This window comes from Hyperolius riggenbachi, chromosome 12 (assembly GCF_040937935.1).
Source record: "Hyperolius riggenbachi isolate aHypRig1 chromosome 12, aHypRig1.pri, whole genome shotgun sequence".
Classification (NCBI taxonomy): Eukaryota; Metazoa; Chordata; class Amphibia; order Anura; family Hyperoliidae; genus Hyperolius; species Hyperolius riggenbachi.
The window spans coordinates 9,137,603-9,162,978 of NC_090657.1; the positions used below are offsets into that span (position 1 = coordinate 9,137,603).

General features: G+C 47.0%; 1 protein-coding gene across 3 annotated transcripts in view; it reads left to right on the top strand.

Annotated features, from left to right (window-relative positions):
- ADAM11 (ADAM metallopeptidase domain 11) overlaps positions 1-25,376 on the top strand; it is a 180,472-nt gene that overhangs the window by 22,448 nt on the left and 132,648 nt on the right. Inside the window, exon 1 of one of the 3 annotated variants that reach the window (XR_011025411.1) lies at positions 5,744-5,997. The exons of the other annotated variants lie outside the window; for them this stretch is intronic. The gene's annotated coding sequence lies outside the window, so the exon portion shown is untranslated. Of the gene's footprint in view, positions 1-5,743; positions 5,998-25,376 lie in introns of those variants that run through there. 3 annotated transcript variants of the gene reach the window in all.

Consider the following 25,376-nt stretch of genomic DNA (forward strand, 5'->3'; position numbering starts at 1 on the left):
CGGTATGGACGAGCTCAGCTCGTCCATCACCGCCGGAGGCTGCCGCTCAGGCCCTGCTGGGCCGATTTTCATCAAATAAAGAGCAGCACACGCAGCCGGCACTTTGCCAGCCGCGTGTGCTGCCCGATCGCCGCCGCTCTGCGGCGATCCGCCGCGAGCAGCGGCGAAAGAGGGTCCCCCCAGCCGCCTGAGCCCAGCGTAGCCGGAACAAAAAGTTCCGGCCAGCGCTAAGGGCTGGATCGGAGGCGGCTGACGTCAGGACGTCGGCTGACGTCCATGACGTCACTCCGCTCGTCGCTATGGCGACGATGTAAGCAAAACAAGGAAGGCCGCTCATTGCGGCCTTCCTTGTTTATTCTGGGCGCCGGAGGCGATCGGAAGAACGCCTCCGGAGCGCCCTCTAGTGGGCTTTCATGCAGCCAACTTTCAGTTGGCTGCATGAAATAGTTTTTTTTTTATTTAAAAAAAACCCTCCCGCAGCCGCCCTGGCGATCTTAATAGAACGCCAGGGTGGTTAAAGAGAAACTCCGACCAAAAAATTTAACTTTATCCCAATCAGTAGCTGATACCCCCTTTTACATGAGAAACTATTCCTTTTCACAAAATGACCATCAGGGGGCGCTGTATGACTGATATTGTGGTGGAACCCCTCCCACAAGAAACCTCTCCCACAAGAAAAGTTCAAACTTTTGGCAGTTTCCTGTCTGTGAACCTTGTTGCATTGTGGAAAATAGCTGTTTCCAACGGCCAAAAACCATGCAGCAGCTACATCACCTGCCAACAGTAAAATGTTCACTGGAGTTCCTCTTTAAATCCAGTTTTACCTTTTCTGGTTGATCTTACCTATTTCAAACTCCTACCATCTTCACAAGTAATTTATGGCTCATTTTACTCTGGAAAAACATACTTCTTATTTGTCTATGTTTGTACATATTTTACATTTTTACAATTTTTCGTCATAGTGCCCCTTTAAGCAGCCATGTATGTTCATGAAATATCATTGCATCCCTCCAGATACACATTTCCTAAGGCCTAGTGCACACCAGAGCGGTTCGGCTGCAGTTTGCGATCCGCTTGCGGGTGCGGATCTGCTAGGGTAATGTATTTCAATGGGCTGATGCACACCAGAGCGGTCCTGCTGCAGTTTGCGATCCGCTTGCGGGTGCGGATCTGCTAGGGTAATGTATTTCAATGGGCTGATGCACACCAGAGCGGGAGGCGTTTTGCAGAAACGCATACTCCCGGGCTGCTGCAGATTTTGGATTGCGGAGGCGTTTCTGCCTCAATGTTAAGTAAAGGAAAAACGCAAACCGCTCTGAAAAACGGCACTTCAGAGCGGTTTGCCAGGCGTTTTTTTTTACAGTAGCTGTTCAGTAACAGCTTTACTGTAACAATACATGAAATCTACTACACCAAAACCGCTACACAAAACCGCAAAACGCTAGCTGAAACGCTGCATAAAAATAAGAAAAAGCGTTTCAAAATCTGCTAGCATTTTGCGGATCTGCTAGCGGTTTTTGGTGTGCACTAGGCCTTTGAGTGAAACATGGCATTCCCTGTGCAGTAATCCTAAGCAGGCTGTCAGGGATGCAGTATGTCATGACTCTGGCTTGCCTGGACGTTGACCTAAAGCTCTGTATAGATTTCTGGTACAGGCACTGAGCCAATTATTGGAGGAAGGTGTCTGAGCATCCTGTAAAAAAGAAAAAAACATGTCTACAAACGTGCAGTACTGTTGCCATGGCTACAAAGAAGAATTTTTTTCCTCTTTATGCTGTGGCAGATTATATTTGTCACCTGCAGACGAAATACGTTTAGAATAAATTGACGTTTGCCGATTCAGCTTGTAAATCAAATCAAATACAAACCAAATATAGCTTTATTGGCATGACCAGGATTCATACAGGTATTGCTAAAGCAAGGGGAAAAGGGGGACATGGAGGGGGTGGGGTAGGGGGACAATGGCTAAGCAGTCTGTGGACATTTTTAGGTTTGCAGTTCTGTTATGCTCCTCTCAGTCTGTGGCATGCTGTGACATAGTGTGCAGCGATTGTAACTGTGGATTCCTCCTCTCAGTCTGTGGCATGCTGTGACATAGTGTGCAGTGATTGTCACTGTGCATTCCTCCTCTCAGTCTGTGGCATGCTGTGATGTAGTGTGCAGTGATTGTCACTGTGGATTCCTCCTCTGTCTGTGGCATGCTGTGATGTAGTGTGCAGCTATTGTCACTGTGGATTCCTCCTCTCAGTCTGTGGCATGCTGTGATATAGTGTGCAGGGATTGTCACTGTGGATTCCTCCTCTCAGTCTGTGGCATGCTGTGACATAGTGTGCAGGGATTGTCACTGTGGATTCCTCCTCTGTCTGTGGCATGCTGTGACACAGTGTGCAGCGATTGTCACTGTGGATTCCTCCTCTGTCTGTGGCATGCTGTGATGTAGTGTGCAGCTATTGTCACTGTGGATTCCTCCTCTGCCTGTGGCATGCTGTGATGTAGTGTGCAGCGATTGTCGCTGTGGATTCCTCCTCTGTCTATGGCATGCTGTGATATAGTGTGCAGGGATTGTCACTGTGGATTCCTCCTCTCAGTCTGTGGCATGCTGTGATGTAGTGTGCAGCGATTGTCGCTGTGGATTCCTCCTCTGTCTATGGCATGCTGTGATATAGTGTGCAGGGATTGTCAATGTGAATTCCTCCTCTCAGTCTGTGGCATGCTGTGATGTAGTGTGCAATGACTGTCACTGTGGATTCCTCCTCTCAGTCTGTGGCATGCTGTGACACAGTGTGCAGCGATTGTCACTGTGGATTCCCCTTCTCAGTCTGTGGCATGCTGTGATGTAGTGTGCAGAAATTGTCACTGTGGATTCCTCCTCTCAGTCTGTGGCATGCTGTGACATAGTGTGCAGTGATTGTCACTGTGGACTCCTCCTCTCAGTCTGTGGCATGCTGTGATGTAGTGTGCAGGGATTGTCACTGTGGATTCCTCCTCTCAGTCTGTGGCATGCTGTGACATAGTGTGCAGTGATTGTCACTGTGGACTCCTCCTCTCAGTCTGTGGCATGCTGTGATGTAGTGTGCAGTGATTGTCACTGTGGATTCCTCCTCTCAATCTGTGGCATGCTGTGATGTAGTGTGCAGCGATTGTCACTGTGGATTTCTCCTCTCAGTCTGTGGCATGCTGTGATGTAGTGTGCAGTGATTGTCACTGTGGATTTCTCCTCTCAGTCTGTGGCATGCTGTGATGTAGTGTGCAGCGATTGTCACTGTGGATTCCTCCTCTGTCTGTGGCATGTTGTGATGTAGTGTGCAGTGACTGTCACTGTGGATTCCTCCTCTCAGTCTGTGGCATGCTGTGATGTAGTGTGCAGTGATTGTCACTGTGGATTCCTCCTCTCAGTCTGTGGCATGCTGTGATGTAGTGTGCAGCGATTGTCACTGTGGATTCCTCCTCTGTCTGTGGCATGCTGTGATGTAGTGTGCAGCGATTGTCACTGTGGATTCCTCCTCTGTCTGTGGCATGCTGTGATGTAGTGTGCAGTGATTGTCACTGTGGATTCCTCCTCTCAGTCTGTGGCATGCTGTGACATAGTGTGCAGCGATTGTCACTGTGGATTCCTCCTCTGTCTGTGGCATGTTGTGATGTAGTGTGCAGTGACTGTCACCGTGGATTCCTCCTCTCAGTCTGTGGCATGCTGTGATGTAGTGTGCAGCGATTGTCACTGTGGATTTCTCCTCTCAGTCTGTGGCATGCTGTGATGTAGTGTGCAGCGATTGTCACTGTGGATTCCTCCTCTGTCTGTGGCATGTTGTGATGTAGTGTGCAGTGACTGTCACCGTGGATTCCTCCTCTCAGTCTGTGGCATGCTGTGATGTAGTGTGCAGTGACTGCACCGTGGATTCCTCCTCTCAGTCTGTGGCATGTTGTGATGTAGTGTGCAGCGATTGTCACTGTGGATTCCTCCTCTCAGTCTGTGGCATGCTGTGATGTAGTGTGCAGTGATTGTCACTGTGGATTCCTCCTCTCAGTCTGTGGCATGCTGTGAGATAGTGTGCAGTGATTGTCACTGTGGATTCCTCCTCTCAGTCTGTGGCTTTCTGTGACGTAGTGTGCAGTGATTGTCACTGTGGATTCCTCCTCTCAGTCTGTGGCATGCTGTGATGTAGTGTGCAGCGATTGTCACTGTGGATTCCTCCTTCTGTCTGTGGCATGCTGTGATGTAGTGTGCAGCGATTGTCACTGTGGATTCCTCCTCTCAGTCTGTGGCATGCTGTGATGTAGTGTGCAGCGATTGTCACTGTGGATTCCTCTTCTCCCAGTAAGATATGTTTTTTTCTCTCATCTTCTAATTTGAGAAAGTCTGGGAATAGTGTCCCAGGGAATAGCTTGTATATGTGTCAGTTTTGTAGCTAAGCAGGAGTTGCCTTCTGATCCTTGCTATGTGCTGTACAGAGAGATGAAAGGAAGGCAATGCATCTGATGGAGTGACTGTGGGTGGGGGTCTCCTATGTGGGGCTGCCAGAGGGTTGGGGTGCTGCTGGGAGGAGATTGCTGGGCGGAGGGGAGGGGTACAGAGGAAGGAGGGTTGGGGTGCTGCTGGGAGGAGATTGCTGGGCAGGGGGAGGGGTATAGAGGAAGGAGAGGGTTGGGGTGCTGCTGGGAGGAGATTTCTGGGCAGAGGGGAGGGGTACAGAGGTAGGAGGAGGGAGAGGGTTGGGGTGCTGCTGGGAGGAGATGGATGGGCAGGGGGAGGGGTACAGAGGAAGGAGAGGGTTGGGGTGCTGGGAGGAGATGGATGGGTGGGGAGGAGGGGTACAGAGGTAGGAGGAGGGAGAGGGTTGGGGTGCTGCTGGGAGGAGATTGCTGGGTGGGGGGAAGGGGTACAGAGGTAGGAGGAGGGAGAAGGTTGGGGTGCTGCTGGGAGGAGGGGAGCGTTACAGAGGTAGGAGGAAGGAGAGGGTTAGGGTGCTGCTGGGAGGAGATGGATGGGCAGGGGGAGGGGTACAGAGGAAGGAGAGGGTTGGGGTGCTGCTGGGAGGAGATGGATGGGTGGGGAGAGGGGTACAGAGGTAGGAGGAGGAAGGAGAGGGTTGAGGTGCTGCTGGGAGGAGATGGAGGAGGGGAGGGGTACAGAGGTAGGAGGAGGGAGAAGGTTGGGGTGCTGCTGGTAGGAGATGGATGGGTGGGTGGGGGGGAGGGGTAGATGGATGGGTGGGGGGGAGGGGTACAGAGGGAGAGGGTTGGGGTGCTGCTGGGAGGAGCGGAGGGTTACAGAGGAAGGAGAGGGTTGGGGTGCTGCTGGGAGGAGGGGAGGGGTACAGAGGAGGGAGAGGGTTGGGGTGCTACTGGGAATAGGGGAGGGGTACAGAGGAGGGAGAGGGTTGGGGTGCTGCTGGGAGGAGCGGAGGGTTACAGAGGAAGGAGAGGGTTGGGGTGCTGCTGGGAGGAGCGGAGGGTTACAGAGGAAGGAGAGGGTTGGGGTGCTGCTGGGAGGAGATGGAGGAGGGGAGGGGTACAGAGGTAGGAGGAGGGAGAAGGTTGGGGTGCTGCTGGTAGGAGATGGATGGGTGGGTGGGGGGGAGGGGTAGATGGATGGGTGGGGGGGAGGGGTACAGAGGAGGGAGAGGGTTGGGGTGCTGCTGGGAGGAGGGGAGGGGTACAGAGGAAGGAGAGGGTTGGGGTGCTGCTGGGAGGAGATTGCTGTGCGGAGGGGAGGGTCATAGAGGTAGGAGGAGGAGGCGGGGGAGAGGGAAGGTCCTCACGCGTCTGTATGATAATCGCGGATCTCCCCGCAGCCACACACTGCAGATCCTCCTGTGTGCAGCATCCGCAGCGGATCTCCGCTCTGCACCCCGATGGTGACTGGCAGCACACAAAGGACCCGGGCTGATGAGGCTCTGCGCTGCCCCCTGTCCCCGGGGCTGAAGGATTATGTATGAATGATGCGGCTGGAGCTGCTCTGGGTTGCCGCTGCTGTGATCTGTGCCATGCCTGAGCTGGGTGAGTCTCATGCTGTTGCTCCTGTAGAGGGGGGGGGTGCAGCTGATAGGTGGGCTGCCTGCCATCCTCTCCATCTCCCCTCCATTGCCTGATGCTGAGATGGATCATCTCTGAGCCAGTTACCCCATCACCCTATCTCTGCAGCTTGCCTGACCTACTCCCAATGCATCCATCTTCCATCTGCTGCATATATGTCTTTCCTTCATCATCAGTCATGTGCAATGCTCCCCCTCTTCCCAGCTGCAGCCCCTCTTCTCCCCTGACCCCCCAGGTGTCGGATATCCGACCCTCTTCCTCTATATCTGCCAATTATCTGTTTACTGTACCCCAATTCCTCATCTCCTAAAAGTACCCCCATTCCTGAGTCCTCATCTAACTGTACCCCAATATCTGAGTCCTCCTCTCCTAACTGTACCCCAATTCCTGAGTCCTCCTCTCCTAACTGTACCCCCATTCCTGAGTCCTCATCTCCTAACTGTACCCCCATTCCTGAGTCCTTATCTCCTAACTGTACCCCCATTCCTGAGTCCTCATCTAACTGTACCCCCATTCCTGAGTCCTCATCTAACTGTACCCCCATTCCCGAGTCCTCATCTCCTAACTGTACCCCCATTCCTGAGCCCTCATCTAACTGTACCCCCATTCCTGAATCCCCATCTCCTATGTAGACACCATTTTCCTGTACCCCAACACCATTAACTCCCAGATACATTCTCTTCCTACACCCCTAATTCTCAGGAGCATCCAGTATCCCCATCTCCTGGAACCACCATGTTTTCATACCTCTGATTTCTAAATTCAGCATCTTCCTGAACACCAGTTGCCAGGATCAGCATCTGCTCTGGTTGCCATATCTACCTGTATCTCTGCATTATCCTCCGGTACCCCTAATTCTCAGAATTGCAATCCTGCCTGTTTTTTATGCAATTTGTGTACCCTTATTACCCAGACCTGGGTCTTCTTGTGCCCCTTATGATCAAGTCCCTCATCTTACTGGTGCAACAAGGCTTTATTTTCAAAGCCTTGTTGCACCTGCCAGGATTTGTCCAACTCCAGTAACCCTCACTACTAGACCAGTGACTTTGCCCCAGTCCTCTCCTGTACCCTAGTTCTCACACCATTGTACCCTTATTCCAGACCTGATTAGCTTGTTTCTGTCCCTGGTCTCCCCCCACCTCTCTTCTGTACCCCGGTGTCTTCTGTACAACATAAAAAGACAACAACAAAATTGTGATGGCCTCATTCATCCAGTTATCCCCCCCCCCCCCCCCCCCTACGAGAGTTCTTCTGAATATCACAGATTCTACATCGCTGCACCCCAGTTATTTTCTGTATTTGCTCCATTCTTAGCATCTCTGCATTTCCAGGATTTCTGTACTCAGACATCCCTCTCTGTGGCTCTAACACTACACAGCCGGATTCTTGTCCATGTTGGCTGGACATCTCCCCTGTCCTGATTCATTGATCTCTCTCTGCATGGATAGCACTCCTGTACACTGTCACTGCTATGTCATGGTGATGACCTGTCCTGAGCCCCCTCCGAAGGTAGGGACTGACTGGCACACAGGGTTTTCATATCGGCAGCATATGATGCACTCTTTAACCCTAGCTAGGCAGCGATGGAATTCCCTAGAAATATTACATGGCTGGATTGTGGAAAGAGCGGAACTCCCATTCTAGACCATGCATTCTGTAGCATCAACAGATATACTGCAATGCATCAGGTAGATGAGAGCAATGCTGGGAGGAGGAGGGGGGGGGGGTGGCATGGTAGAGGGGTGAGGGGTTCACCCTGCCTGCACTCTTGGGACAGCAGGGGATCTTTTCCAGAGCGGATTTTGTGGGCACTGAACTTGGTATATGGTCAGGTGTCATCAATAATTGGCTCACATCTCCAGCCTGCACCTGCAATGGCATTCAATTGTTGTGCTAATCAGCTTGTGCATTTACATGCTTGTCATATGCGTGTGTGTGTGTATGGATGTGTGTGTTATATATATATATATATATATATATATATATATATATATATATATATATATATATATATATATATATATATATACTTAACATTCAATAAAAATGTGTCTTCCTGCTTTGTATTACTCATACAGTTATCCTATTTGCTTTTGTGCACACGTAATATTGTCTGTTTACAAATTGCAATTTTCCAAAGTGTAATTTATTTTGCCCTAAAAGCTGTCATTGCTTTTTTTTCAAACTGCTTTTTATTATATATTAATCTTCTAATGAGCTATTCTGAACTGTGTGTGTGTCTGAAGCAAAGACAGTTTCTCAGAGTGTTTGTTTACATTCCATTGTTGATACATTTGTGTTTAACAAGTAAAAGAGATACTGTTATCTGCAGTTTGGATGCGGATTTCAAGCTGAATAGCAGGAGAAAGTGCTTTGTCTTAACCATTTCAGTGATGTTCTGCTTAAAAATAAATAATAATTCTGGGCTAGGAAACGTTTAGAGCAAAGTAGAAGTTCTGGCTTTCAGACCACTTTAAGTCCCACCCTCACTTGTGTCTTGCATGTTATTCCCTAGCAGTGTAGTTGAATTGCTGCATGTTGGTGTAGGTTGTGTAGAAGATTTGTGGATTTCCTGTAATGCATCGCAGCATCCCCCTGCTATTTTGCATAGAACAGTTGCTGCTGATGTTCAGTATTAAGCAAAGTACTCGTGCTATCATTGTTCCACTCAAAATGATCCCTAATGATTATTTTGAATGAAAATCTATCATGGTTGTCCCCCCGATTAGTTTGTAGTTTGATGTAAACTTCAGTGGAGCATCTCCCTCCTGTTCCCCCCCCCCTCCAGAACCGGATCATTCACAAGGCAGTTAAGGCAGGTGCCTAGGGCCTGATGGGTGGCTAGGGGCCTGGCTAGTGGTCTATGAGGTCTGATTGACTGACTACCTCTGTGGATTTCCACAAAACATGCATTGTTGGTTGGCCTTGAGGACAGGGTTGGGGAACACTGGCTTAAAGGACACCGGAAGCGAAAATAAACGAATGAAATAAAGAATTGTATCCATCTTCCGTCTCCTAAAAATAAAATTTTTAAGATATTCCACAGTTTTCTTTTATGTTTAAATCTACTTTTTAAGTTTTAACTGTTCTATTGTTTTTGCTCAATGACACATTCATTGAAGTATACCAGAGCTAAAATCTATGAACTATTGACCTTTTTTATCTCTTTCCTGCTCTCAGAAGCCGTTTTCTGCTAGGAAAGTGTTTTATAGTTGGAATTGCTTATCAGTGCGGGTCACACTGTAGTCACTTCCTGTCTGAGTCAGGACTGAGTCAGCCATTTACATACCTGATATTTAACTCTTTAAGACAGAGAAAGAAAAAAAGGAACACAGCATAGTTAATAGTGTGCTTGGCACTGTACATACCTATGTCTATCTCATCATGTCACATGTCACTTCGGGTATCCTTTAAAGAGGCACGGTAGTGGCGTATAACAGAACTTGAATGTGGTAAATTATTCAGGATATCCGCGTTTATGGTAGTTTCTTGGGATCAGCATTGGAAACACTTCCTATATCTATGCATAGCTCTATATTGAATTATGCCCTGCCGTCCCAGTTAGCCTAGGCTGATTAGATATGGAGAGTATTCTGGAAAAACAGGTATATTAACTACTGGCATTAGAACTCTCAGAAAACAAAAACATTCCGCAGACATCACCTTCCAGAACTAAAAATGTCGCCTCCTGTGATCAATTTTAGAATGCAAATTAGAAAGGGTAAAGTTCTTACAGTGGGAAAACACTGACTAAATACCGTAATTTATAAAGTAATATTATATATTTAAAAAAAAGTGATTTTAGTCTACATTCTTTTCACTACAGTTCCTCTTTAGATAATTCTAAAGAGTAAAATGAGCCATAAATGACTTTTCTCCTATGTTGCTGTCACTTACAGTCGGTAGTAGAAATCTGACAGAAGTGACAGGTTTTGGACTAGTCCATCTCTTCATAGGGGATTCTCAAGGATATATTTACTTTCAAAAGCACATAGTGAATGGCAGCTGCTCCGTCCAATTGCCAAAAAAACTGTGTAGGGAGCAGGGAAGCTGGCCAGCATCATTGTTTATATCCGTTTTCCGGGAATATCTTTATAAGGAATAAAAGCCATGCTGAGAATCCCCCATGAAGAGAAGGACTAGTCCAAAACCTGTCACTTCTGTCAGAATTCTACTACCTACTGTAAGTGACAGCAACATAGGAGAAAAGTAAGTACTCTGCAAGCATGTGGATGGAAATGCTCTTGTAAGTGTCCAGTACTCTGCAAGCATGTGGATGGAAAGGCTCTTGTAAGTGCCCAGTACTCTGCAAGCATGTGATTAGACTGCTCAGCCAAGATGCCACCATAAACATAATCTCGTCCTTTTCTAACGCCATAAAACCCATTGCAGATGCACAGAATACGCTCATTGAGTTCCCATGGCTGAACCCGCTACACATGCTAACATCTGAATTTTTGCTCCTCAGTTGAGTTGAGTGTATTCGTATCTGAACTCTGTGGATTGGCTCGGTCTGCAGCAAGCAGATGTTCACTGGTTCCTCAAATGGCTCAGATGAACTGGTTAAAGGGGCACTATGGCGAAAAAGTGTAAAATTTAAAATATGTGCAAACATAGACAAATAAGAAGTATGTTTTTTCCAGACTAAAATGAGCCATAAATGACTTTTCTCCTATGTTGCTGTCACTTACAGTCGGTAGTAGAAATCTGACAGAAGTGACAGGTTTTGGACTAGTCCATCTCTTCATGGGGGATTCTCAAGGATATATTTACTTTCAAAAGCACATAGTGAATGGCAGCTGCTCCGTCCAATTGCCAAAAAAACTGTGTAGGGAGCAGGGAAGCTGGCCAGCATCATTGTTTATATCCGTTTTCCGGGAATATCTTTATAAGGAATAAAAGCCATGCTGAGAATCCCCCATGAAGAGAAGGACTAGTCCAAAACCTGTCACTTCTGTCAGAATTCTACTACCTACTGTAAGTGACAGCAACATAGGAGAAAAGTAATTTTGACTCATTTTACTCTGTAAAAAAGGTACTTCTTATTTGTATATGTTTGCACATATTTTAAATTTTACAGTTTTTCGCTGTAGAGCCCCTTTAAAGACCTGTACTCTAAAATTTTTACAGCAAGAAGCATACCATTCTATTCATTATGTTTTCCTGGGCCCCAATGTGCTGTTTCTGCCACTCTCTGCTGCAATCCTGGCTTGTAATTGCCAGTTTTATCCAGTGTTTACAAACAAACTAACCAGCTTGTGATAGGCTCACATAAGCAGAGTGTGTGGGTCATACAGAGCCTGCAGGGGGCCTGGAGGGGGTGTGTATAGCTTCTATCCAATCACAAGCAGCCCTGCACATTCCACACATTCCAGCCTTAAGCTGGCCATACACTGGCCCGATTTGCCGCCGTTCGACAGCAGATTCGATCACTGGGATCAAATCTGCTGCCAATCGTTCGCGCGAAACGCACCTGCCGATCCGATTTCCTCCCGAAATCGGATCGGTCCGTTGATCGCGCCGTGCGGGAAATTACCGTCGATCGCCCGCGGGTAGGGAGCGCGTCGCTAGCGGCGGCCGATCTGATACAGGTATACATTACCTGACGCTGGCTCCCGGGCATCTTCTCCGCGTCTTCTCCGCGCTGCACCGCTCTGTTCCTGCTTCCATCCCAGCGTACATTAACGTCCTGTGTCACTCCAGTGACCAGGAAGTTCAAATGTGATTGGTTTCAGGCTGAAATCGATTCACAATCTGTTTGCAGTAAAGGCAGCCATACGATCCCTCTCTGATCAGATTCGATCAGATAGGGATCTGTCAGTTGGTCGATCTAATGGCAAATCGACCAGTGTATGGCTACCTTTAGCCCGACTGTGCCGTCAGAATGAAAACAGATTAGATCACATAACAGAGATAACACAGCCACTGTGCAATTAGGAAAAGCTGCAGTAAGCCAGAGCACATTAGAACAGGTATAGGAACTTATAGGCTAGAAGAACTAAGGCTGAACATTTTGTTACAGAGTCTCTTTAAGTGTCCCTCTTTCTCATCTCAAAAAGTTGGGAGGTTTGGGACAACTCCTGCCTGTTCTCCCTTCCACCTTCATAGCTCATTCATACTCTGGAGTAAACTGCCTCCTGAAGCAATTACAAAGCATTGTTTCGGACAGTGTTTATCCACCATGTGTACATAACGTTACAATGTCACACTAGCAGCCACCGCTGCCATTTCCTGGAGCCATGAGCATGACTGAGATGTGGGACAGGTCCAGTAGTAGTAGTTTCATCCCCCCTCCCCCCCAGACTTCTGTGTAGACGTGGCCAGGGCGGACATAGGCCTGTACAGACTGGGGGCCCTAAGTCCTCTGGGGCCTATGCAGCTGCACCACAGTCAGGGCCAGAGTATGCTCTAGTCTAGGTTGATGTACGTCCGTATCAGGCCTGTTCAGAAGCTGTCTCTCCCTCCCTCTGTCACGCCACCCCATGTACTTGTCTTTTTCTCCAAGTCATTTTCCCCCATGTTGTCGTTCATTATGAGAGTCACTACTGTGTGAAGTGATGGAGAAGATGGTAGAACTATATAAACAAATAGCTCCCAACTGTCCCTCTTAGAAAACCAAGTCTCCCTGTCCCTCTCTCATTCTCATTGGTCCCTCTTTCAGGACTGATGTACAGATCTATGGAAATTTACTGTATTTTTCTTCTGAAAAATATGTTTTAACTCTTAACTTTATTCCTATAATTTAAATTGATATATTCTTTTCAAATGTTAAAACGAAGGAAAACGAATCATGATAGCAAGTACCAGTGTGGCTTGAATGATAAAATGACAGCTTTTGCTTCTGAATTATTTGTGATTTGCATGGCTGGGGGTGTGGTTAGAGATGTGGCAGGGGTGTGTGTCAGGGGCGTGGTTACAGATGTGGCAGGGGTGTGTAGCAGGGGCGTGGTTAGAGATGTGGCAGGGGTGTGTGGCAGGGGCGTGGTTAGAGATGTGGCAGGGGTGTGTGGCTGGGGCGTGGTTAGAGATGTGGCAGGGGTGTGTCTTGAAGTGTCCCTCTTTCTTATCTCAAAATGTTGGGAGGTTTGATAAATGCAATAATGAATGCGGCAGCCAGAATTATCCACTCCTCCCATCGCTCCACCACAGCAGATCCCCTCCTAGAATCCCTCCACTGGCTTCCTATCCAGTCCAGAATCAAATTCAAGATACTGTGTCTGACCTACAAATCCGTCCACCAAACCTGTCCAACCTACATTTCCGATCTTACTCAGAGATACACACCAAGCCGCTCACTCCGCTCCTCCAATGAACTTCGCCTGACCGTCCCCCACATCACCCAGTCCCATGCACGCCTCCAGGACTTCTCAAGAGCTGCTCCAACACTATGGAACTCCCTACCGCCACCCATTAGGGCAGCCACCTCCTCCATCATCTTCAAGAAATCCCTCAAAACTCACCTTTTCACTCTGGCCTACCACCCCTCACAAGTGCTCTAAACCTACAGCTGAACTCTGGTCCCCTACCATTCGTGTCCTTACCTCTCCCTCTAGATTGTAAGCCTTTGGGCAGGATCCTCCTCCTTTTTGTGTCCTACCTGATCATGCACCTCCATTACTGGGCACTCATCCTATGGATCTGAGTGAACCTAGCTTGCCTAATCTCAATGCTCCCATCCAGTGACTGACTAAGCATTACCTGGTACTCATACTGTGCTGTGTGATCTCCATGCTCCATCCAGTGACTAAGCATTACCTTGTACTCATACTGTGCTGTGTGATCTCCATGCTCCCATCCAGTGACTAAGCATTACCTGGTACTCATACTGTGCTGTGTGATCTCCATGCTCCCATCCAGTGACTAAGCATTACCTGGTACTCATACTGTGCTGTGTGATCTCCATGCTCCCCTCCAGTGACTAAGCATTACCTTGTACTCATACTGTGCTGTGTGATCTCCATGCTCCCATCCAGTGACTAAGCATTACCTTGTACTCATACTGTGCTGTGTGATCTCCATGCTCCATCCAGTGACTAAGCATTACCTTGTACTCATACTGTGCTGTGTGATCTCCATGCTCCATCCAGTGACTAAGCATTACCTTGTGCTCATACTGTGCTGTGTGATCTCCATGCTACCATCCAGTGACTAAGCATTACCTTGTACTCATACTGTGCTGTGTGATCTCCATGCTCCATCCAGTGACTAAGCATTACCTTGTACTCATACTGTGCTGTGTGATCTCCATGCTCCATCCAGTGACTAAGCATTACCTGGTACTCATACTGTGCTGTGTGATCTCCATGCTCCTCTCCAGTGACTAAGCATTACCTGGTACTCATACTGTGCTGTGTGATCTCCATGCTCCCCTCCAGTGACTAAGCATTACCTTGTACTCATACTGTGCTGTGTGATCTCCATGCTCCATCCAGTGACTAAGCATTACCTTGTACTCATACTGTGCTGTGTGATCTCCATGCTACCATCCAGTGACTAAGCATTACCTTGTACTCATACTGTGCTGTGTGATCTCCATGCTCCACCCAGTGACTAAGCATTACCTTGTACTCATACTGTGCTGTGTGATCTCCATGCTCCATCCAGTGACTAAGCATTACCTTGTACTCATACTGTGCTGTGTGATCTCCATGCTCCATCCAGTGACTAAGCATTACCTGGTACTCATACTGTGCTGTGTGATCTCCATGCTCCCCTCCAGTGACTAAGCATTACCTTGTACTCATACTGTGCTGTGTGATCTCCATGCTCCTCTCCAGTGACTGACTAAGCATTACCTTGTACTCATACTGTGCTGTGTGATCCCCATGCTCCCCTCCAGTGACTAGGCATTACCTTGTACTCATACTGTGCTGTGTGATCTCCATGCTCCATCCAGTGACTAAGCATTACCTTGTACTCATACTGTGCTGTGTGATCTCCATGCTCCATCCAGTGACTAAGCATTACCTTGTACTCATACTGTGCTGTGTGATCTCCATGCTCCATCCAGTGACTAAGCATTACCTTGTACTCATACTGTGCTGTGTGATCTCCATGCTCCATCCAGTGACTAAGCGTTACCTGGTACTCATACTGTGCTGTGTGATCTCCATGCTCCATCCAGTGACTGAGCATTACCTTGTACTCATACTGTGCTGTGTGATCTCCATGCTCCATCCAGTGACTAAGCATTACCTGGTACTCATACTGTGCTGTGTGATCTCCATGCTCCCCTCCAGTGACTAAGCATTACCTTGTACTCATACTGTGCTGTGTGATCTCCATGCTCCTCTCCAGTGACTGACTAAGCATTACCTTGTACTCATACTGTGCTGTGTGATCTCCATGCTCCATCCAGTGACTAAGCATTACCTTGTACTCATACTGTGCTGTGTGATCTCCATGCTCCCCTCCAGTGACTAAGCATTACCTTGTACTCATACTGTGCTGTGTGATCTCCATGCTCCATCCAGTGACTAAGCGTTACCTGGTACTCATACTGTGCTGTGTGATCTCCATGCTCCATCCAGTGACTGAGCATTACCTTGTACTCATACTGTGCTGTGTGATCTCCATGCTCCATCCAGTGACTAAGCATTACCTGGTACTCATACTGTGCTGTGTGATCTCCATGCTCCCCTCCAGTGACTAAGCATTACCTTGTACTCATACTGTGCTGTGTGATCTCCATGCTCCTCTCCAGTGACTGACTAAGCATTACCTTGTACTCATACTGTGCTGTGTGATCTCCATGCTGCCATCCAGTGACTAAGCATTACCTTGTACTCATACTGTGCTGTGTGATCTCCATGCTCCATCCAGTGACTAAGCATTACCTTGTACTCATACTGTGCTGTGTAATCTCCATGCTCCATCCAGTGACTAAGCATTACCTTGTACTCATACTGTGCTGTGTGATCTCCATGCTCCATCCAGTGACTAAGCATTACCTTGTACTCATACTGTGCTGTGTAATCTCCATGCTCCATCCAGTGACTAAGCATTACCTTGTACTCATACTGTGCTGTGTGATCTCCATGCTCCTCTCCAGTGACTGACTAAGCATTACCTTGTACTCGTACTGTGCTGTGTGATCTCCATGCTCCATCCAGTGACTGAGCATTACCTTGTACTCATACTGTGCTGTGTGATCTCCATGCTCCATCCAGTGACTAAGCATTACCTGGTACTCATACTGTGCTGTGTGATCTCCATGCTCCCCTCCAGTGACTAAGCATTACCTTGTACTCATACTGTGCTGTGTGATCTCCATGCTCCTCTCCAGTGACTGACTAAGCATTACCTTGTACTCATACTGTGCTGTGTGATCTCCATGCTCCATCCAGTGACTAAGCATTACCTTGTACTCATACTGTGCTGTGTGATCTCCATGCTCCCCTCCAGTGACTAAGCATTACCTTGTACTCATACTGTGCTGTGTGATCTCCATGCTCCATCCAGTGACTAAGCGTTACCTGGTACTCATACTGTGCTGTGTGATCTCCATGCTCCATCCAGTGACTGAGCATTACCTTGTACTCATACTGTGCTGTGTGATCTCAATGCTCCATCCAGTGACTAAGCATTACCTGGTACTCATACTGTGCTGTGTGATCTCCATGCTCCCCTCCAGTGACTAAGCATTACCTTGTACTCATACTGTGCTGTGTGATCTCCATGCTCCTCTCCAGTGACTGACTAAGCATTACCTTGTACTCATACTGTGCTGTGTGATCTCCATGCTCCCCTCCAGTGACTAAGCATTACCTTGTACTCATACTGTGCTGTGTGATCTCCATGCTCCATCCAGTGACTAAGCGTTACCTGGTACTCATACTGTGCTGTGTGATCTCCATGCTCCATCCAGTGACTGAGCATTACCTTGTACTCATACTGTGCTGTGTGATCTCCATGCTCCATCCAGTGACTAAGCATTACCTGGTACTCATACTGTGCTGTGTGATCTCCATGCTCCCCTCCAGTGACTAAGCATTACCTTGTACTCATACTGTGCTGTGTGATCTCCATGCTCCTCTCCAGTGACTGACTAAGCATTACCTTGTACTCATACTGTGCTGTGTGATCTCCATGCTGCCATCCAGTGACTAAGCATTACCTTGTACTCATACTGTGCTGTGTGATCTCCATGCTCCATCCAGTGACTAAGCATTACCTTGTACTCATACTGTGCTGTGTAATCTCCATGCTCCATCCAGTGACTAAGCATTACCTTGTACTCATACTGTGCTGTGTGATCTCCATGCTCCATCCAGTGACTAAGCATTACCTTGTACTCATACTGTGCTGTGTAATCTCCATGCTCCATCCAGTGACTAAGCATTACCTTGTACTCATACTGTGCTGTGTGATCTCCATGCTCCTCTCCAGTGACTGACTAAGCATTACCTTGTACTCGTACTGTGCTGTGTGATCTCCATGCTCCATCCAGTGACTGAGCATTACCTTGTACTCATACTGTGCTGTGTGATCTCCATGCTCCATCCAGTGACTAAGCATTACCTGGTACTCATACTGTGCTGTGTGATCTCCATGCTCCCCTCCAGTGACTAAGCATTACCTTGTACTCATACTGTGCTGTGTGATCTCCATGCTCCTCTCCAGTGACTGACTAAGCATTACCTTGTACTCATACTGTGCTGTGTGATCTCCATGCTCCATCCAGTGACTAAGCATTACCTTGTACTCATACTGTGCTGTGTGATCTCCATGCTCCCCTCCAGTGACTAAGCATTACCTTGTACTCATACTGTGCTGTGTGATCTCCATGCTCCATCCAGTGACTAAGCGTTACCTGGTACTCATACTGTGCTGTGTGATCTCCATGCTCCATCCAGTGACTGAGCATTACCTTGTACTCATACTGTGCTGTGTGATCTCCATGCTCCATCCAGTGACTAAGCATTACCTGGTACTCATACTGTGCTGTGTGATCTCCATGCTCCCCTCCAGTGACTAAGCATTACCTTGTACTCATACTGTGCTGTGTGATCTCCATGCTCCTCTCCAGTGACTGACTAAGCATTACCTTGTACTCATACTGTGCTGTGTGATCTCCATGCTGCCATCCAGTGACTAAGCATTACCTTGTACTCATACTGTGCTGTGTAATCTCCATGCTCCATCCAGTGACTAAGCATTACCTTGTACTCATACTGTGCTGTGTGATCTCCATGCTCCCCTCCAGTGACTAAGCATTACCTTGTACTCATACTGTGCTGTGTGATCTCCATGCTCCATCCAGTGACTAAGCATTACCTTGTACTCATACTGTGCTGTGTAATCTCCATGCTCCATCCAGTGACTAAGCATTACCTTGTACTCATACTGTGCTGTGTGATCTCCATGCTCCTCTCCAGTGACTGACTAAGCATTACCTTGTACTCGTACTGTGCTGTGTGATCTCCATGCTCCATCCAGTGACTAAGCATTACCTTGTACTCATACTGTGCTGCGTGATCTCCTTGCTGCATCCAGTGACTAAGCATTACCTTGTACTCATACTGTGCTGTGTGATCTCCATGCTCCCCTCCAGTGACTAAGCATTACCTTGTACTCATACTGTGCTGTGTGATCTCCATGCTCCATCCAGTGACTAAGCATTACCTTGTACTCATACTGTGCTGTGTGATCTCCATGCTCCATCCAGTGACTAAGCATTACCTTGTACTCATACTGTGCTGTGTGATCTCCATGCTCCCCTCCAGTGACTAAGCATTACCTTGTACTCATACTGTGCTGTGTGATCTCCATGCTCCATCCAGTGACTAAGCATTACCTTGTACTCATACTGTGCTGTGTAATCTCCATGCTCCCCTCCAGTGACTAAGCATTACCTTGTACTCATACTGTGCTGTGTGATCTCCATGCTCCCATCCAGTGACTAAGCATTACCTTGTACTCATACTGTGCTGTGTGATCTCCATGCTCCCATCCAGTGACTAAGCATTACCTTGTACTCATACTGTGCTGTGTGATCTCCATGCTCCCCTCCAGTGACTAAGCATTACCTTGTACTCATACTGTGCTGTGTGATCTCCATGCTCCATCCAGTGACTAAGCATTACCTTGTACTCGTACTGTGCTGTGTGATCTCCATGCTCCATCCAGTGACTAAGCATTACCTTGTACTCATACTGTGCTGCGTGATCTCCATGCTGCATCCAGTGACTAAGCATTACCTTGTACTCATACTGTGCTGTGTGATCTCCATGCTCCCCTCCAGTGACTAAGCATTACCTTGTACTCATACTGTGCTGTGTGATCTCCATGCTCCTCTCCAGTGACTGACTAAGCATTACCTTGTACTCATACTGTGCTGTGTGATCTCCATGCTCCCCTCCAGTGACTAAGCATTACCTTGTACTCATACTGTGCTGTGTGATCTCCATGCTCCCCTCCAGTGACTGACTAAGCATTACCTTGTACTCATACTGTGCTGTGTGATCTCCATGCTCCCATCCAGTGACTAAGCATTACCTTGTACTCATACTGTGCTGTGTGATCTGGTTTTCTTGTATTTCTGTATTGTCGTATTGCTGTAATGTCACCCCTAAATATTGTCTGTAACCTAAATTAATGTTCAGCGCTGCGTAATATGTTGGCGCTTTATAAATACAATAAATAAATAATAAAATGACCCTACTATGACTATGGTAGGATTTGTGTGAACTCTGAGGACAGTCAGTAACATGACAGTACTCTGTAAAAAGTACCGTCAAAAGATATCAGTGCTATAGTGATACAAAATAATAGTATGGTGGTAGTGATAGCTGCTTGTGGCCCAGTCATCAACAAGACCTAATCAGTTGGTAGAAAATATGAATACAGTGCCTACAGAATGCAGCCTAGGTTCACATACTTTTGTTATTAAAGGGAACCAGAGAGGAACGTTACTAAAAAAATAGAACAAGCTGTTATACATACCTGGGGCTTCTTCCAGCCCCATAAGCCTGGATCGCTCCCACGCCGCCATCCTCCGCTTCCTGTATCGGCGGTGCCCGTCCCTTCCGGCAGACGCGGCCAATTGTCCGCATCACAGGGGCTCCCTCCATGCGCAGTAGGCAGCCTCATGCGTACGTATATGGAGGGAGCCCCGTGTGATGCGGACATTTGGCCGCGTCTGCCGGCCGACTCGCGGCAATGACGGGACCCGGTACCGGCGGATCCAGGCAGCAGAGGCCGGCGGCGTGGGAGCGATCCGTGCGTATGGGGCTGGAGGAAGCCCCAGGTATGTATAAAAGCGTCCCCCCAACGTCTCTGGTTCCCTTTAATGATTTTTGGATCCACCCAAGATCTGTTATGGCCTCTCTCACTCGCATGTTGCCACCTACTTTTATTCTGCACAAAGGTCCACTGTTAGCTTTATGCACCACTGGGTGTGGCGAATATTAAAGCTCAGCTCAGGCCACTATAAACCTTCATCTCCTGCTCACTACTTGTGTGCTAATAAACCTCCCACTGCGATCGTAGGTTCTGAAGGAGAGGAATTATTACTGGTTAGTGATGCTGTTTAGCAATGGCTGTATGTGCCAGACCACGGAATGGGCCATGAATCATGCCGTGGTCCTGGACGCACTGAATGAAGCAGCTGTGGCTTCCAAAGAGCTTGTTTCCGCTTTATGCAGCTGTCAGCATTTTTGTGCACACATTAGATCTGACATGAATGAGCTGGTTTCCTTCTAAAACTGACTGCCTGCCTGTTGCTTTTTTCCCCCCGACACTGTTCACATATTCCCGATTTAATTGCGCTGTACGGCTGTGGAAAATGCACAAGATTTTTTGTGTGTGAATACACTTGATGTCCAGAAAACAGCCTTTGGGCAGTCTTTTAAATGAGTAGAGGGCCTTGTGTAGTGGAATTGTTTCTGGAGTTGATATTAAAAGTGCTCCTGTAAGGAGAAGGCTAATTTGCATATTCAGCAGTGATGCATCGTGGGAAAGTTCATATGCTCACTCCAATCTGAATAATCACAAATACCTTCTCCTTTAAGAAGGCAAACGTTTTTTGTTTTTTTGCATAGTATATTAGTAGGAGGGCTTTTTGGTCCTTTGGTCCTTTGTTGCCCCTCACACACTCCTAGGAGAACTCTTACTGTTCCTGCGCAGGATGTATTTGCCGTCGTGATTGCGTACGTGGATGCACGTGGTTAGGGCCGCAGACCGCCGACGAATTAGTCGGCCGAAACAAAACTAACTCCTCATTTTATGAAATCACGATTTTGACTAAACAGATCACCTCACTAAATGCCCTTTTTGTAAGTGCAGGAACTGAATCAGAATCGTTTATTTCGCCAAGTACGGATGGGGGGGGGGTAGTTGTGCCCAGAATTGGTTTTGGCTCATACAGGTTCTGGAAGGAGGGCGGGTTGTATGGTGAGAGTAAAGGGGGGGGGGGGGGGGAATGTCCGAAAGACATGAGCCGAGGCTGCCACACTAGTCGCACTTGGCAACCCTCTGTTATCCCTAAGAAGACATCGAGGGGGGCAGAGGGAGCATACATAGGAAATCGCTGCCGGTAGACTTGGGCACAGGGTACAGCCGATATACGGCTTATCCTGCTGCTGCTGCACAAGTCCCAGCCGTGTTAATGACTATTCCCCCTCCAGGTCGACGTGGATGGTGGGGAATGAAATAATTTTGCTTCTCGCAATTGCTGGTGGCCGAATTATTGTGTTTTATAAGGAACTTCAGCTGCGTCTCAGTGTGAACTGCTATAGATGTAATTCCTCTTACGGTCTGTGGTGGCGCCGGCTGCACCCAAATCTCCTGTGCTGTAGAGATGGGAAGTTCGGATCTTTTCAATGATCCGGATGATTCGAATCGGATCATTGAAGAGATCCGGATCTTTGATCCGAATCTCGGATCATTTTACTACCGGAAGCATTCGGGGGTGAAATGAACAGCAGGACAGGTCTGTGGACAGGAGACGGGGAGGGAGTGGACACACAGAGAAGGGGAGAAGATGGACAGAGGGCAGGGAGTGGACAGAGATGGGAGGAGGGACGAGCAGAGAGCAGAAATGTTTGCATGTAATACCCACATGCTGAAGTCACATGCTTTACATATATTTCACCTATATGTTCATCTGTACACTTTGAAAGAAAAGGTCGCACAGTGAAAGAAAGCATTCCCAGAAGATAAGTGCAGCTGTTTAGTGCAGAGTGCAGGAGGATTATATTGCCTTTCAATCACACTGTCTGCAAAGTTACTGAGCTGTGCTGAGCCAAAAGCTTCCAATGTGATCACTGTGCAGCACTACGGAACAGACAGCCTATAATGGGCAGCGCATTGCAGCCAGTATGTGTGCTCTACACATATCTGGCAGTGGCACCCATGTCCCCTCTCTCTCATCTACCTGTCTCCCTGCAAGGCTGCCTCCCATCCAACAGAGCGATCCCTGCTTCCAAGACCCCGCTGCCCGCTGAGAGGGGGCGTGTCGCTCCTGGCCCCGCCCCTTTTGCGATCCGAATCGTTCATTTTGATGATTCGGATGATCGACTCATAAAATAGATTCGGATCAAAGATCCGAATCGTTCATGATCCGGACAACACTACTGTGCTGGATTCAAGGTGCTCACAGAGGGAGGCGAAGGTTCAGCAGTGATGGTCCAGTTCGGAGGAGGTTCCTGCAGCTTGCTCATCCGCCTCCTTACATTTCCCTTATACGGCAAAATACAATCTATTGCAAGAGATTCAGGCATTCGGAACGTGTGTTAATGGTCTCTTTAGAAATGTTTGTAACCAGATGATCAGTAACCAATAGTACACCAAGGCATTTTTTAGGAGCTCAGCTATGACTGCTTTTATAGTTAGTTTATGACTGGTGCACTTTAAAGGAACATGAATGCTGTTACTCATGGTTTAGCAGCAGCGCAGAATCCTTAGTATGCATTATTTCAATAAATCTTCAGGAATAGCCATGCACTTATCAATATTCTATTGTCAATTGAGATTTGATTCTTAAATGGAATCAAACATGAATTGAAATTGTTGACTGTTTGGTCTAAAACCCATCCTAGTGTCGGCCAATCTGGGAGAAGCACATGGACTGTGTGCTAGGCTGCAAAACTGTTAAAGGATACCCGAAGTGACATGTGACATGATGAGATAGACATGTGTCTGTACAGTGCCTAGCACACAAATAACTAGGCTGTGTTCCTTTTTTTCTTTCTCTACCTGAAAGAGTAAAATATCAGGTATGTAAGTGGCTGACTCAGTCCTGACTCAGACAGGAAGTGACTACACTGATAAGAAATTCCCATTTTTATCTCTTTCTTGCTCTCAGAAGCCATTTTCTGCTAGGAAAGTGTTTTATAGTTGGAATGTCTTATCAGTGAGGGTCACACTGTACTCACTTCCTGTCTGAGTCAGGACTGAGTCAGCCACTTACATACCTGATATTTAACTCTTTCAGGCAGAGAAAGAAAAAAAGGAACACCGCATAGTTATTAGTGTGCTAGGCCCTGTACATACACATGTCTATCTCATCATGTCACGTGTCACTTCGGGTATCCTTTAAGATTTGTGCTGAAAAAGACTGGTTTGTTTTGTTCTAGGCAAGTATTGGACTTGTATAGAGAGGATGTTTCACATCGGACATACATATACATCCTTGATCACTTTCCCAGACTCTTCAACTGCCATAATATGACATAAATGCATATATATCATAAGGTTTTTTAAACAAGTTCTAAAAATATATGGAGGAGACCTAGTTAAATAAATAAAACCAAAAAAAAGATTATATTTGGCCGTGTATTTATTGAAAGAAATGAAGCTATAGTGTATCTGCATGTGGCAGAAGTAATTGAATCCTTAGGATTGTCGTATAATGTGAAGATGAAATCTGAGTCTGGCGGTTTTTAATCAATCGGATGCTAATCAGATGTGAGTTAGAGACTTTGTTTTACTTAAGCGGACCTGAACTTAGAACTTCCTCTCTGCTCTAAACGATTCAACAGCATAATAACCTTTATAGAAAAACATTTCTTTGTTACAGCTGATACAAAACCTGCAATAAATCTGCAGTGTGTCTACTTCCTAATTTCATGGCAGCAGATATAGGGTTAACATCCTGTGTTTGCAAATTAGCAGCACTGCTGTGGCAGAGGAGATTCCTGATCTGATACAGCTAAGAGATCAGATTACAATGGTGATTAGTCACAGATGAGAGGGGAATTAGACAGGCTAAACTCTCTAAATACATACAGGGTGCATTTCTCTGTTTTCCTTCTGTCCTTTGCAAGAGTTCTGGTCCGCTTTAAAGAAAGGGGACTCAGCAAAGCCTGATCATATATACAACATATTTGTGAATGTGTATCGTGTCTGAGAGCCTCAGGAAAAACAATGCTAAAACCCATCAAGCCTGAAGAGGTTACAAGACCAATTGTAAAGCGTTTCCACCAATCAACAACAGTCATGCAAATTGTGTGCAAATGCAGGATCATTGATGCCCTACCCAAAAGTGAGTGACCATCACATCTGACTCCAACTGCAAGGCAAAGGAACTGAGGGTGAAACAGCTGAAGACCTGCCTCACACTAGTGAATGTTGATGCTCCTGAGTCCAGTATCAGAACAATGAATGGCAATAGTGTGTATGGCAGGGTAATAAGGATGAAAGTACTGCTCTCCCTCAAAAATATTGCTGACCATCCTATAGTCCGCTAAAAAATCATATGTGATAAATCAGAAGAATTATTTTGTGGACAACTGAATCCAACATAGAACTGTTTGGCCTTATTGAGGAGCATTACATTTTGGAGACAGAAAAATATTGCATTCCATCATAAGAACTTTATCTCAACTGCGAAAAGTGGTGGTGGTTTAGTATTCTCATTTGGTCCTGTTTTGTGGCATCTAAGCATGGATGGTTTGCCATAATTAACTGAACAATCAATTCTGATCTATAACAGACAGCTTTAAAGGAGAATGTCAAGACATCTGTCCATGAACTGAATCTCAAGAGGCAGTGGATCATCTAGTACAGGCATGGGCAAACTTGGCCCTCCAGCTGTTAAGGAACTAAAAGTCCCACAATGCATTGCAGGAGTCTGACAGCCACAGGCATGACTCATAAAGGCAAATGTATTGTGGGACTTATAGTTAATCCGTAACAGCTGGAGGGCCAAGTTTGCCCATGCCTGATGTAGCAAGACAACAATTCTAAACACACACGTTCTTCTACAGTATAGAAGAATAAAGTGAAGGTTTTTCAATGGCCAAGATTGTCTTGACCTTAATCCAACTGAAATGTTGTGGAAAATAAATGGTTCATGTGAGGAAACTCTCCAACATCCAAGAGCTGAAGCTGTTCTGTATGAT